A 12669-nucleotide genomic window follows, 5' to 3' on the forward strand; every position below is an offset into this window, starting at 1 on the left:
TGTGTCACTCCATTACCATCCACACCGCTATGCCCAAACCTATTGCCATGGTTCCGGGGTCCTACCCAAGAGGTGAGTTGGGCTGCTTGTTGTTACACAGAAATCTGGGTAGGCCGGGTAGTGGTGTTGGAGGCAAAGGCCAGGGTTGTTACCCTGCTTCGGACTGCACCACTGATGGGCTATTGTTCATCTGCTGACCTGTAGGCTGAGGAGATACAAGGACTTACATGCTGTTGACCAATATTCTGAAGCCTGGGAGAGTTGAGGGAGAGAGAGAGCACCAGCCCTCAGGAAGCTTCTATTCTAAGAGAGAAGCTTTACATTCCTGTATCGGGGAGTGGGCCCATCTTCTTGTGTGGCCTTGTAAAAGCTATGCCATTACGCTGCCTAAGAATTTGAGTTGGAAAACACTTCAGAGGCCCATCAGTCCTGACTCGGAACGCCTTCTGCAGTATTCTGGTCTGACAAGCCTTTACTAGAAGACATCACACCACACTCCCGAGGCAACACATTCCACCTAGGGGCACTTAGGAGAGAGCTTTTCCTTACATCAAACCTCTGAGAATTCCACCCGGCGCTCCTGGTTCTGCTCTCTGGGGCCCAGCAGAATGTACCTAGTCCCTCTGGCACATGACAGTCCATCAGATACTTGACGACAGCTCTCATGTCCTACCTAAGTCTCCTCCAGGCTGAACATGCCCAGTTCCTTTGACCAGTCATCACACGGTGTGGTCCCCATTCCCTCACCATCCTTGAGCCTTCCTCCAGACCTGCTCCAGCTCATGCATTTCTAAAACAACAAGCACCTAGAATCAAGCAAACAAGCAATTCACAAGTATTTACTGAGCACCTGCCATGCACCAGGCACAGTACCAGATCTGGGGATACAATTTTTTTGTTTAAAAAAATCTCTCCTCTCAAGGAACTTACATATAATGTTCCAGATTAACTCCTATCTGGGCAGAGGAGAAAGGGTCTATCATTCTAGAACCGGCCAAAAGGATAAGACAACAATCGGGCCAACTTCCAAACATTTCTTAAATATCCACTGTGTGGGGGCAGCTAGGTGGTGCAGTGGATAGAGCTCCGGCCTTGGAGTCAGGAGGACTTGAGTTCAAATCTGGCCTCAGCCACCTGATACTTACTAGCTGTGTGACCCTGGGCAAGTCACTTAACCCCTATTGCCTCACCAAAAAAAAAAAAATCTACAGTGTGCAAGGCACTGTACTAGGCACTAGAGATACAAAGATGATAAAAGGAGAAGCAGTTCCTGCCCTCAAGGAGTTTACATTCTACTGGGGGAATGCATATGTGCACAAATAAGTACATGTACAATTGGAAGTCTCTTTATCTGAGAATCTTTATTGCAAGCAAGAGGGCATCACAAGCAAACCACTAAATTCTATTCTTAGCTTCTCCATTGATTCTATACGGTCCTAAAGGAGTCACTCCCCCTCTTCCCGTCACTCCCTTTGGATAATCACAGTGGCCTTTCTAAACTCGAAGGGGAAGCAGTCAAGATGAAAGAAGAGCATGGCCTCGACAATCATTATAGGGAGAGTCCTTGGGTTATCCTGATAGGGATGCCACTCAGTGCTAGAAACCGAATCAGGACTCCCGGGCAGGGTGGAGAAAACGGCAAGAGAAAGAAGAAGTATGGAGAAATAGTAACTGACATATATTATCCGGTCTACCTGCTCCTGTCCACTAATTTGTGCTTTCAGAAACATGCATACACACCCTTTATGCCAGAACACATAGAACCTGATTGTAATATTTCTATGAGAAAGTATAATTTTCTTAAATATCTTGACTATGAAAATTAGTTTCTTCATGGTATAGTTTATTCCTCACATATACAGGGAGAAAGAGAGAGAGAGAGAGAGAGAAGGAAATAGAAGGATTAGAAGGATAAGGAAGGGAACAAGGGAAGTTAAGAGGAAAGAAAAGACCATAAGAATATACCATCAGCAAACAAATACTATTTGAATGCCTACTATGTGCCCAGAAGTCCTAGTTCAGTTTATAACACTGAGTGGTATCCCTACAATGATAATCCTACCTCAGCCCTTGGACGCTCTGAGTTAGTCAGTCAATCGATGAACATTTCTTAAGTACCTATTATGTGAGTAATGATAGTCAGTTGTCACCACATTTCTCTTTCATCTTAACTGTCCCAGGGCAGAAGCCCTGGGACCCGATAGCCAAATAATCCACATTACAATGTGATAGGAGTAAAAGAGAGATTCAGACAGAGTTCTCCAGGAAAATTCTGAAGAAGCAGAAATCCCTTTCTAGCTGAGCGGTCCAGAGAAGAGGGAGAGCCTTCTTATGTAGTCATTGAAGGAAGAGAACAATTTCTAGCCCAGGACCAGACAGAAGAAGTAGTAGGCAATTAATTAATACTAGAGCTGACTGAATGGAATGGAATTGAACTAGATGGTGAGAATGGTCCAGGCATGGGGACAGTCTACAAAGACAAAGAGGTAGGAGGAGGCATTGCCAAGCTGGTAGTCTCAAGGGGTGGAATGTTGAGTGAATGGAAAAGAGTGATATAAAATTAGCAACAACCTCAAGGGATAGACTGAACCTGCAATTCCATCAGCACAGGTGACTCCTAGGATAAGGAAACTCTATTAATACATTATTTTTAATTTAAAGTTTTAGAGATTTGCTTAAAGCACGTAGAGGTTAAGTGACTTGCCTAGGGTCACACAACCAGTATGGGAGGTGAGGCAGGAGGGAGGGAAATTGCCTGAATTCTGGTCTGCCTAACTTCCAGGCCAGCTCTATCCCCTACATTCTGCTGATTCCCAATACTAATAACAATAACAAACATTTATATAGAGATTTAGAATATATTTAATTATATATTAATTCATATATAAAAATGTATGAATATGAAAAAATATATTTATATAGAACTTTCATGTTTGCATAAAATTCTTTACATATATAATATTTCATTTGTAGGGTGAAGTAAGGAACCAGTAAAGATTGTTAAGCCAGGGAAAACACAGTATGATGTTATATGCATTATCTGCTCTCCCTACTCCAGTCCACTAAACTATGATATGTGTACACATACACACAGCCTTTGTGCCGCAATACGTAGAACCTGATTATAGCATTTCTATACAAAAATCTAATTTCCGGAGTCAGGAGGACTTGAGTTCAAATTTGACCTCAGACCCTTAGCAGCTGTATGACCCCAGGCAAGTCACTTAACCCTGATTGCCAGAAAGGAAGGAAGGAAGGAAAGAAGGAAAGGAGAAAGGAAGGAATGAAGAAAGAGAAAAAGGAAGAGAGAAAGGAAGGAAGGAAGAAAGGAAACTAATTTTCTTAAATGTCTTAACTATGAAAATTAGTTTCTTCATAGCATATTTTACTCTTCACACACACACACACACACACACACACACACAAATCTGCTTCTTGTGACTTCCTTTAGTTCTATTCATGGCACCAGCATCTTCAGTTAATCAGACACAAAAATCTCAGCATTATCTTTGGCCTCTTCCTTTCCCTCCCTCCCCATATCTACTTATGAGATCATTTCTACTATTTGCCTGCTTTATCTCTTTCTCTCTATTTCCATTGCCACTGACTTCCATTCCCTCTTATCCAGTCTACAGATCAATCGATCAATAAACATTAATTGGCTACTGTGTGCCAGGCACTATGCTAAACGCTGTGGACGCAAAAAGAGACAAACCGCAGTCCCTGCCTTCAAGGAGTTTACAATCTAATAGGGGAGACAGGAAGCAAACAACTATGTACAAACAAGCTGTAGGAAATAATTAACAGAATTACAGTTAGGTCTGCTATAAAACTAGTTTTGAAAATGTGAATTTGTTCCAACACGGTGAATGAAAGATTAATGACAGTATGTTTGCTTATGCTCTATTTCACCCACAAGAAATATGGTGAACTCAGAATACCTCACCCCTTCATAATAACTCACAAGCTACAACCCCTCCTGTACCCACCTCGGCAGCAAACTTCGGTTCTTTTTCAAGGTAAAGAGCCATATTTATTGTATATCTTCTGGTACGGTAGGATCTGTGAGTGAAGGAAAGCTGGGCCACACATGGCTGTCCTCCAAGGCCACCCTATCACCCTGACCATCAACTTTGTCAGCCTGTGGGGCCCCGTGGGAACCAGGGCATAAGCTGAACCTCAGGAACACCATCACCATTTATTGCAGTATTTATGTATTTCTTAACCATTCAAGATACATAAAACTGTGCTACCGTTTTATTAGGTTCCTATCTTTTTTTAAATGTGTCACTGATATAGTTTTTAAGTGTTGTGACCTTAATTCCATTTTCCCCATAAGCCCTGTAGGTTTTTATTGCTTGATTTTGTGTAGCATGGTGATTTTTAGGAATGCACATGTCAGCATTATAGCAGAACTGACTTACTACATTACCATGCTATCCTATCTCTACGACATCTCCCCCCTCCAATCTGGTGCAGATGGTAAGCTAACCACCCTTTCTTGTTCTCTGCTCCTCTTGTCTATGTCCTCTCATCAGTGCTCTGCAGCAGCCCCACCCGACACAATGGAAGCCTTCCTCCAGATTTGTAGACATCAAGTGAAATAATGATTTGGTTTTTTTTTTTTGCTTTTTGGTGAGGCAATCGGGGTTAAGTGACTGGCCCGGGGTCACACAGTCAGTAAGTGTCATGTGTCTGAGGCTGGATTTGAACTCAGGTCCTTCTGACTCCAAGGCCAGAGCTCTATCCACAGTGCTACCAAGCTGCCCCTATTAAGTGAAATAATGAAACACACAACTGTTCATCAGTTATCTTTCGTCCTTGCCTGTATGACTGGCTCACCTTCCCTCAAGGTTATGCATATCTCTGATGGTAGCATCCTTTCTGTTAGTCAGCAAAGATGTATTAAATACGTACTATGGGCCAGGCACTATGCTAAGTGTCGGGGATACAAAGAAAAGCCCTCTTTGCCCTCAAGAAGCTCCCAATCTAATAGGAGAGACAACATGCAAACAACTACGTACCAACAAGCTAAATACAGGATAAATAGGAAATAATCAATAGAAGAAAGGCACTAGAAATAAGAAAGAATGGTAAAGGCTTCCTCTAGAAGGGATTTAAACTGGAGTTTGAAGGAGGCCAGGGAAGCCACATATCCTGCAGCATTCTTTATTAGGAATGGACTTCAGCCTACTCACACCAATCATACCCTTCTCCCCCGTTCTGTGAGTATCCCTCAACTTTAATTTTTCAGAGACTCTGGTATTGCATGGACAGTACACCAGGCCAGACCCAGGCCAGTCTGATGATTCTAATTCAGAATTGGAATGAAATGAGACACACTTGTAGACCATCTAAAACAGTTAACAAAAGTTGGTCATAGCATGGAAGGATACTCAGCAAGGATACAGCGTTGATTCAGCTGATGCTGCACCTCTGTGTTCCCCATGCTGAAATGCCAATCAAGCCTAGGAGTCCTCCCTTGACTCCTCCTCTCTGCTCCTGATTCCCCTTGGGCTGACTTTTATGCTTGGGCCGTGAGGAAACTATATCCATGGCCCCAGACTTAGACCCCTAGCCAATTAAGTCTAAAGCATGCTTTCAGTACCTTTTAAGGAAGAACTAATCTAGCCTACATAGCAGATACTGCTCCCACCAAACTGATGTGCAGCCACAGGGCATCGCTGGAAGATTATTGTTATTGTTTGAAGCTTGGGGTCATTAAAAGCACTATGCAAGCTGACAGGAGCAATCCAACCTCTCTTCCTCTTACTCAATTCTAGACCCAAATCATTGCCATGAGCCACGTGCTGATGGTTGAAACCTAAAAGCTACACATCATAGTCTAGACAATAATCATTCTTCACCCAGTTGGTTTGTCCTAGGTGGATAGTTAGTTTGGACTCTTTAGATTGATTATGGATCTCATGTAGGATGCTCTCCATTATTCCAGGGCTTGATGAAATCAACAAAATGGCATCTGTAAATAGAAGCATCTCTCTGGAGGATTTCACCTCCTACAAAGCATCTTTTGATTTGGGATCTTTGTTGAGTTTCCTCAGTGGTGGCAAATGTCCCCAGTGGTGGCAAATGTCCCCAGTGATCAGTGTGCAACTTACTGGATGCCTCACTTGATGTTAATAAGGAGAGGGCCACTGAACAAAATGATCTGTTCTATTTTTCTGGGAATCTTGTGTGATTTCAGTATGTACATGGGAAGCACTTTGCTGGAAGAGGCTTTGAGGTGTTATTTTTCTCCTGCTAAACCAATTGCTTTTTCATATTTAACAAACAATAGTGGGGGGAGGGATCTCTTAATTCTCTGCACTTTTCTGTCAATTGTATAACCATAAACATGTACAGAAATAAGTAAATGCAAGATAATCTTAGCAGAGAGAGAACAATAACAATGAGGGGGGAGATTGGAAAAGGCTTCCCAGAAGAGGTGTTGGGTAAACTGAGCCTTGAGGGAAGCTAGAGATTCCAAGAGGTGGAGATAAGGAGGAAATACAAGCCAGGCTTGGGGAACAGCCTGGGCAAAGTCATGGAAGCTGGAGATGAGATGCCAAAGTTAGAGGACAATTACTAAGCTAATTTGGCTAGAATGTCAATTGAGTGAACTCTCTGGAAAAGTGTGATGGAGCCAAATTGTCAAGGGCTTTGAAGACTAAGCAGAGAGGTCTGTTTGTTATCCTAGAGGCAATAGGAAGCCACAGACAGTTCTGGAGCAGAATAGTGTCGTGGTCAGATCTGGGCTTTCAGAAGATTCTTCTGGCGGCTTGTGCAAAGGAGGGATTGGTCCTTTGCAGCACAGTGAATAGCCTAATGATGTCATCTGATCTCTAAAGTGTCATTTGTTTTTGAAGCACGTAGGTGGGCAGGTGTGGGTGTAGATCCATGAGTGGGTGTTGCTGTTCATGCCTATATAAGGGCTAACAAAATGCTAGCCCTGTTTTTACATTTAGCATAAAGCATGCTTTTGATTAGTACTCTGGTTACGTTACTGATGGGGGCAAGAAAGACGACATCTGTGTTGTAGAGGATGTTATTAGTACTCCCATAAAAGGTCAGTGACACTGTGTTTGACAGGATCAGTTAGGGAGAGGTGTAGAAGACAGCATCGGAAAGCTGACGGGCACCCACAAATCAGTCAGGCACTCATTCCACAAGCATTTATAGACATTTACTATTTACCAGGCACGGGCTAAACTCGGGGGGGGGAGACAAAGAAAGGCAAATATATATGTATATGTGTGTGTGTGGGGGGGGGGTGGGTGGGTGTGGGTGTGTGTGTGTATGTATTCTCTGCCCTCAAGGAGCTCACATTGGTTTTTTTTAATTATTTTTATTAATTTCATTAAATATTTCCCAATTATATATAAGATTTTTAATAATTATTTTTTAAAATTTTGAGTTCCAAATTCTTTCCCTTCCTCCCACCCTACACGGTCCTTGAGAAGGCAAGTAATTTTATATAGATCATACATATGAAGTCATGCAAAACACATTTCCATTTTAGCCATGCTGTAAAAAAAAAAAATAAAACAATAAAAATAAAGAAGGTTTTTTAGAAGTGTGCTTCAATCTGCACTCAAAGTTCATTAGTTCTTTCTCTTGAGGTGTAAAGCATTTTTCATTATGGGTCTTTTGGAATTATCCTGGATCATTGTCTGCATCAGAGCAGCTAAGTCTTTCACAGTTGATCATTCTTACAATATTGCTGTTACTTTGTAAAAGGTTCTGCTTACTTCTGTTTACATCAGTTCATATAAGTCTTCCCAGGTTTTTCTGAAACCATTCTGCTCATCATTTCTTACTATATAACAGTGTTCCCTCACAATCGTATACCACAACTTGTTCACAATTGATGGGCATCCCCTCAGTTTCCAATTCTTTACCACCACAAAAAGAGCTGCTAGAAATATTTTTGTACAAATAGGTCTTTTTCCCTTTTCTTTGATCTTCTTGGGATTCAGACCTAGTAGTGGTATTGCCGGGTAGGAGCTCACATTGTGCGCATACGAGATATATATGGTGTATATGGAAAGCAAATTCAGTCCGAGATCCTACTTCATTCATTCATTCATTCATTCGTCCTGGCATGTGCCTACTGTCAGAGACCCCAGATGCACTTTGAAGGATTTCCTCACTCGCATCACCTCTTCTGTTTGTCTTCATCCTCAAAAAAAAAAAAAGACTAGAAACTGTAACTAGGAATTCTGATGAATTTATCTAGGGATAATTCAGTGTGTTTATGGAAGTCTCACCTCTACCACAGCCCCTTGCAATGAATGGACAGCCTACCCTGATTAGGTGACATCAAATTGGAAGAAGGGATGGCCCATTCCCTCAGAGGGACAAAGTGGAAACCCAGCTGACAGCCCCTGCCCACCTCCACCCCTCCCCAGGACCAGGCTTCATATATCCCATCTGCTATTTACTATCTATGTAACTCTGAGCAAGTCATTTTACCTTTATGGGCCTCAGTAGCAGAGTGGATAAAGCACTCAACCTGGGGTTAGGAAGATCTGAGTTCAAATCCAGGCTCAGACACTTACTAGCTGTATAACCCTGAGCAAGTCACTTTGCCTCTGCCTGCCTCCGTTTCCTCATCTGTGAAATCAGGATGATAATGGCACCTACTTCCCAGGATTGTTGTGAGGACCAAATGAGATCATATTTGTAAAACTCTTTCCATATCTTAAGGTGCTATATCAACACTCACTACTGTTACTACTATTATAGTTAGTGTAATTATTATCTGTAAAACAGTGGGGTTGGTTTAGATGGCCTCGGAGATCCCCTCCAGTTCTAAGATCTGGTGAACCACCAGGAAGAGTGGGAAGGAGAGAACAGAGGGGAGAAGGGCACTGCAATGACAGTCTTCTGGGGGTAGTGCCCGAGAGGCCAGATAAGAGAGTAGGGGTGAGAAGACCAGGAGAGGACCACACAGTATAGAAACAGCAGGCTGAAGATTCACTGCAGGGACGTTCCCCCTCCAATGTTGGCAACCTGGGTAAAGCCCCAGTGGTCTCTCCTTAGTTACAGCTCTACCAGAGAGTCAAGAAAATGGTGGGCATGGTACATCCCAATACACCAAAGCTGGCTTCCCATCTAAAAGCCCATAGCTTGAAATGTTTTAGAAGAAAATGTTCTTAAAAGGAGGAAAATAAAACAGGACTTCAAAAACAAACTAGTTGTGTGTCTATAGACAAGTCACTGAACCAGTCAGAGCCCTGGGAAACTTTCTTCCCCTCTATAAAATGTAAATTCTATTTTTGACTTTCAGATTCTGACTAGGTGTGTGACCCTGAGCAAGTCATTAACCTCTGTCTGACTCAGTTTCCTTGTTTACAAAATGAGCGAGCAGATGGATTCAATGACCTCTGAGTTCCCTTCCAGCTCAAAAATGTATGAAAGTACAATCCTCCAAAGCCTTTTGAATGTGAAGTCCTTGGTCCAAAAGACATAAAATAATGTTTTGAACCATAATTATACCTTTAGCCTAATCAGAAAAGGAGGGACTGGGAGAAAACAGGTGGAATGGTTGCTTTCCATCAGCATACTTTATCCAGGGAATAAGAATTTTACCTAGGTTAGAGGGAGACCAGACCACAACCAGCCTAGTAGTATAGGGATGACTGTCCTTCCTTCCCTGGCTGTCCAAAACTGTTTCCCAGCTCATCTCCAAAAGGAAGGAAAGATCCTGCCTGCCTCAGTCTCTTTTGCTGGACCATCATCCATCCCCAGGGTCTTCTTTTTTCTCTACATCGTCACTCCTCTGGTCTTATGGGCTCCAACATGTCTATGCAGGTTGCTCCCAGGTCTACACATCCAGCCTGAATTCCAGACCTGCGTTGCCAATTTACTGCCAGACATCTCTATTGGATGTCCCATAGGCACCTCCATCTCGACATATTGTCCCCCTAAAAAATTCACCTCCCCCTGGAAATGTTCCTGTTTGTCTTGAGCACACACCGCCATCCTCCCAGTACACAACCTGTCATTCTGAACTCTCCCTTCTCCCTAACTACTATACCGCTGGTTGCTGAGTCTTATCCATTCGCCCTCCGTGACATCTCTTGCCCCTGTCCCCTCATCCCCACTCACTGGGCCAGTTCCTCGTCATCTTTCAGCTAGACGACATCCTTCTAATTAGTTTCCTTACTTCCAGTGCGTCCCCTCTCCAAAGATTCCCTTCACAGGAGAATTACCTTCCTTAGGCATGGTTCTGATCATCTCCCTCCCCAACTCAAAAATCTTCATTGGCTCCCAATGCCTTCTTAAATAAAATACACATTTCGGGGCAGCTAGGTGACACAGTGGATAGAGCACTGGCCCTGAAGTCAGGAGGACCTGAGTTCAAATCCGGCCTCAGACCAAACACTTGACACTTACTGGCTGTGTGTCCCTCGGCAAGTCATTTAGCCCCAATTGCCTAACCAAAACAAACAAACAAACAAACAAATAAAGAAATAAATGAATGAATGAATGAACGAAATACACATTTCTCAGCCTGGAATTAAGGGCCAATCTGGTGTCTGTCTGCCTTCTCTTCAGCCTTATTTCACATGGCAGCCCTTCACACACTTTACAATCCAGCCAAACTGGCTATTAATTATTCCTCCAAACTCAATAATCTATCTCCAGCCTCTGTGCATTTACCCGTCATTCCCTATACCAGGCCTGCCCTCCCTTCTCTGCTCTGCCTCAGAATCCTCATCTTCCATTTAGGCCCAGATCAGGAGCCACCTCCTCTGTGAAGCCTTCCCTGATCCACATACCTCCCCCCTCCCAACTTGTTAACGCTCTGGAAGGAGTGTCTGAAGCAGATGTGGTAGCTACCTGTGTGACCCAGGCCAAGTAACCCAGCCTCTCTCAGATTCAATCAGTCAGTCGGCCAATAAATGTGTAGTAAGCCTATTATGCACCAGGCACTGTACTAAGGGCTGAGGATACAAAACAAGATAAAAGATAATCCCTGCTCTCAGGGAGCTCCTACTCTAATGAGGGAGAAAAAATGCAGACAGCATTATACCAATAAGCCATAGGCAGGGGAAATTGGAAATAAGCAGGAAAGGGAAGGCACTAGAATTAAGGGGGATTGGAAAAGGCTTCCTGTAGAAGGTGGTGTTTTAACCGAGACTTGAAGGAAGCCGGAGAAACCAGAGTCCAGGGGTGGGTGAGCTGCGGCCTCGAGGCCCCACGTGGCCATCAAGGTCAAAGGGCCGCACTTGAGGACCTAAGGGGCCACGTGGGGCCACAGCCTGAGCCAAAGGGAGGCAGAGATGAGGAGGGAGGGCATTCCAGGCCCCGGGGGCCAGCCGGTGAACGTGCTGTGTCTGCGGATCACAGCTAGGTGGGGGAGTGGAAGGTGAAAGTGGGGGCGGGGAGGAGCAGTTTATAAAGGCCTTTGGACGCAGCCAATTTTACACTTGCTCCTGGAAATGCTGGGGAACCCTTGGACTTTATTGAGTTAAGGAGGGATGTGGTTTTGTTGCCGCTGTTGTTCAATTGTTTAGTTGTGTCCGACTCTCCGGGACCCCACTTGGGGTTTTCTTGGCAGACGTACTGAGGTGGTGTGCCATTTCCTTCTCCAGTTCATTTTACAGATGGGGAAACTGAGGCAAACAAGGTGAAGTGACTTGCTCAGGGTCACACATCTGAGGCCAGGTTTGAACTCAGGTCTTCCTAACACTAGGGCCAGCACTCTAACCACTGCGGCACCTAGCTGCCCTTGCATTAGACCTGTGTTTGATCCTCAGTTTCCCCATCTGTAAAATAGGGCTAATAATAGCATCTACCTCTAAGGATTGTTCTAAGGATCAAATATGATAAGGAAGGGAATAAGCATTTATTAAGCACCTACTAGGTGCCAGGTGCCACGCTAAGCACTTTACAATCATCTCACTCCATCCTCACAACCACCCTGGGAGATAGGCGCTGTTATTGTCCTCATTTTACAGATGATATAACTGGGGCACACAGTGGACTCCCAGTGTGACACAGCCAGTAAGGGGCTGAGGCTGGATTTGAACCCAGTCCTCCCTGACTCCAGAGCCCAGGACTCTAGCCGCTGAATGTTGTCGTTCAGTCACTCAGTCACGTCTAACTCTTCATGAATCCGTGGACCACGCTGTCCCTACCCACAGGGTTTTCTCGTCAGAGATACTGGAGTGCTTTGCCATTTCCTTCTCCAGCTCATCTTACAGATGAGGAAACTGAGGCAAACAGGGTTAAGCGACTTGCCCAGGGTCACCAGCTAAAAGTGTCTGAGGCTAGATTTGAACTCAGGTCTTCCTGACTCCACCTGGCACTCTATTCATTGAGCTACACGGCTGCCTCCCAATGTTGCTTGGAGTATAGTAAATGTAAATGCTTGTTGAATTGCACTGATGGTACAGCCTCTTAAAGTCCAAGGAGGAACTCCTCTAAGCAGGGGTGGTTGTTGTTGTGTTGTTTGTTGGTGGTTGTTTTGTGGTTATTGGTTATTGGTTGTCGTTATGTGGTAGTTGGTTATTGTTGCTGGCTGTTGTTGTGATATTTGTTGTGCTGCTTGTTGTGGTGGTTGGTGGTTTCTTAGTGGTTGTTGGTTGTTAGTTGTGTGGTGTTAGGTTGTGTGGTGGTTGGTTGTTAGTTGTTGTGTGGTGGTTGGTTGTTGGTTGTTGC

General features: G+C 44.0%; 1 protein-coding gene across 4 annotated transcripts in view; it reads left to right on the forward strand.

Annotated features, from left to right (window-relative positions):
* The window catches only part of ELF5 (E74 like ETS transcription factor 5), a 77260-nt gene that overhangs the window by 8199 nt on the left and 56392 nt on the right, over positions 1-12669 (forward strand). The window lies entirely within an intron of this gene.

Source organism: Vombatus ursinus, unplaced genomic scaffold (assembly GCF_900497805.2).
Source record: "Vombatus ursinus unplaced genomic scaffold, bare-nosed wombat genome assembly UNPS02014822.1, whole genome shotgun sequence".
NCBI classification, from domain to species: domain Eukaryota; kingdom Metazoa; phylum Chordata; class Mammalia; order Diprotodontia; family Vombatidae; genus Vombatus; species Vombatus ursinus.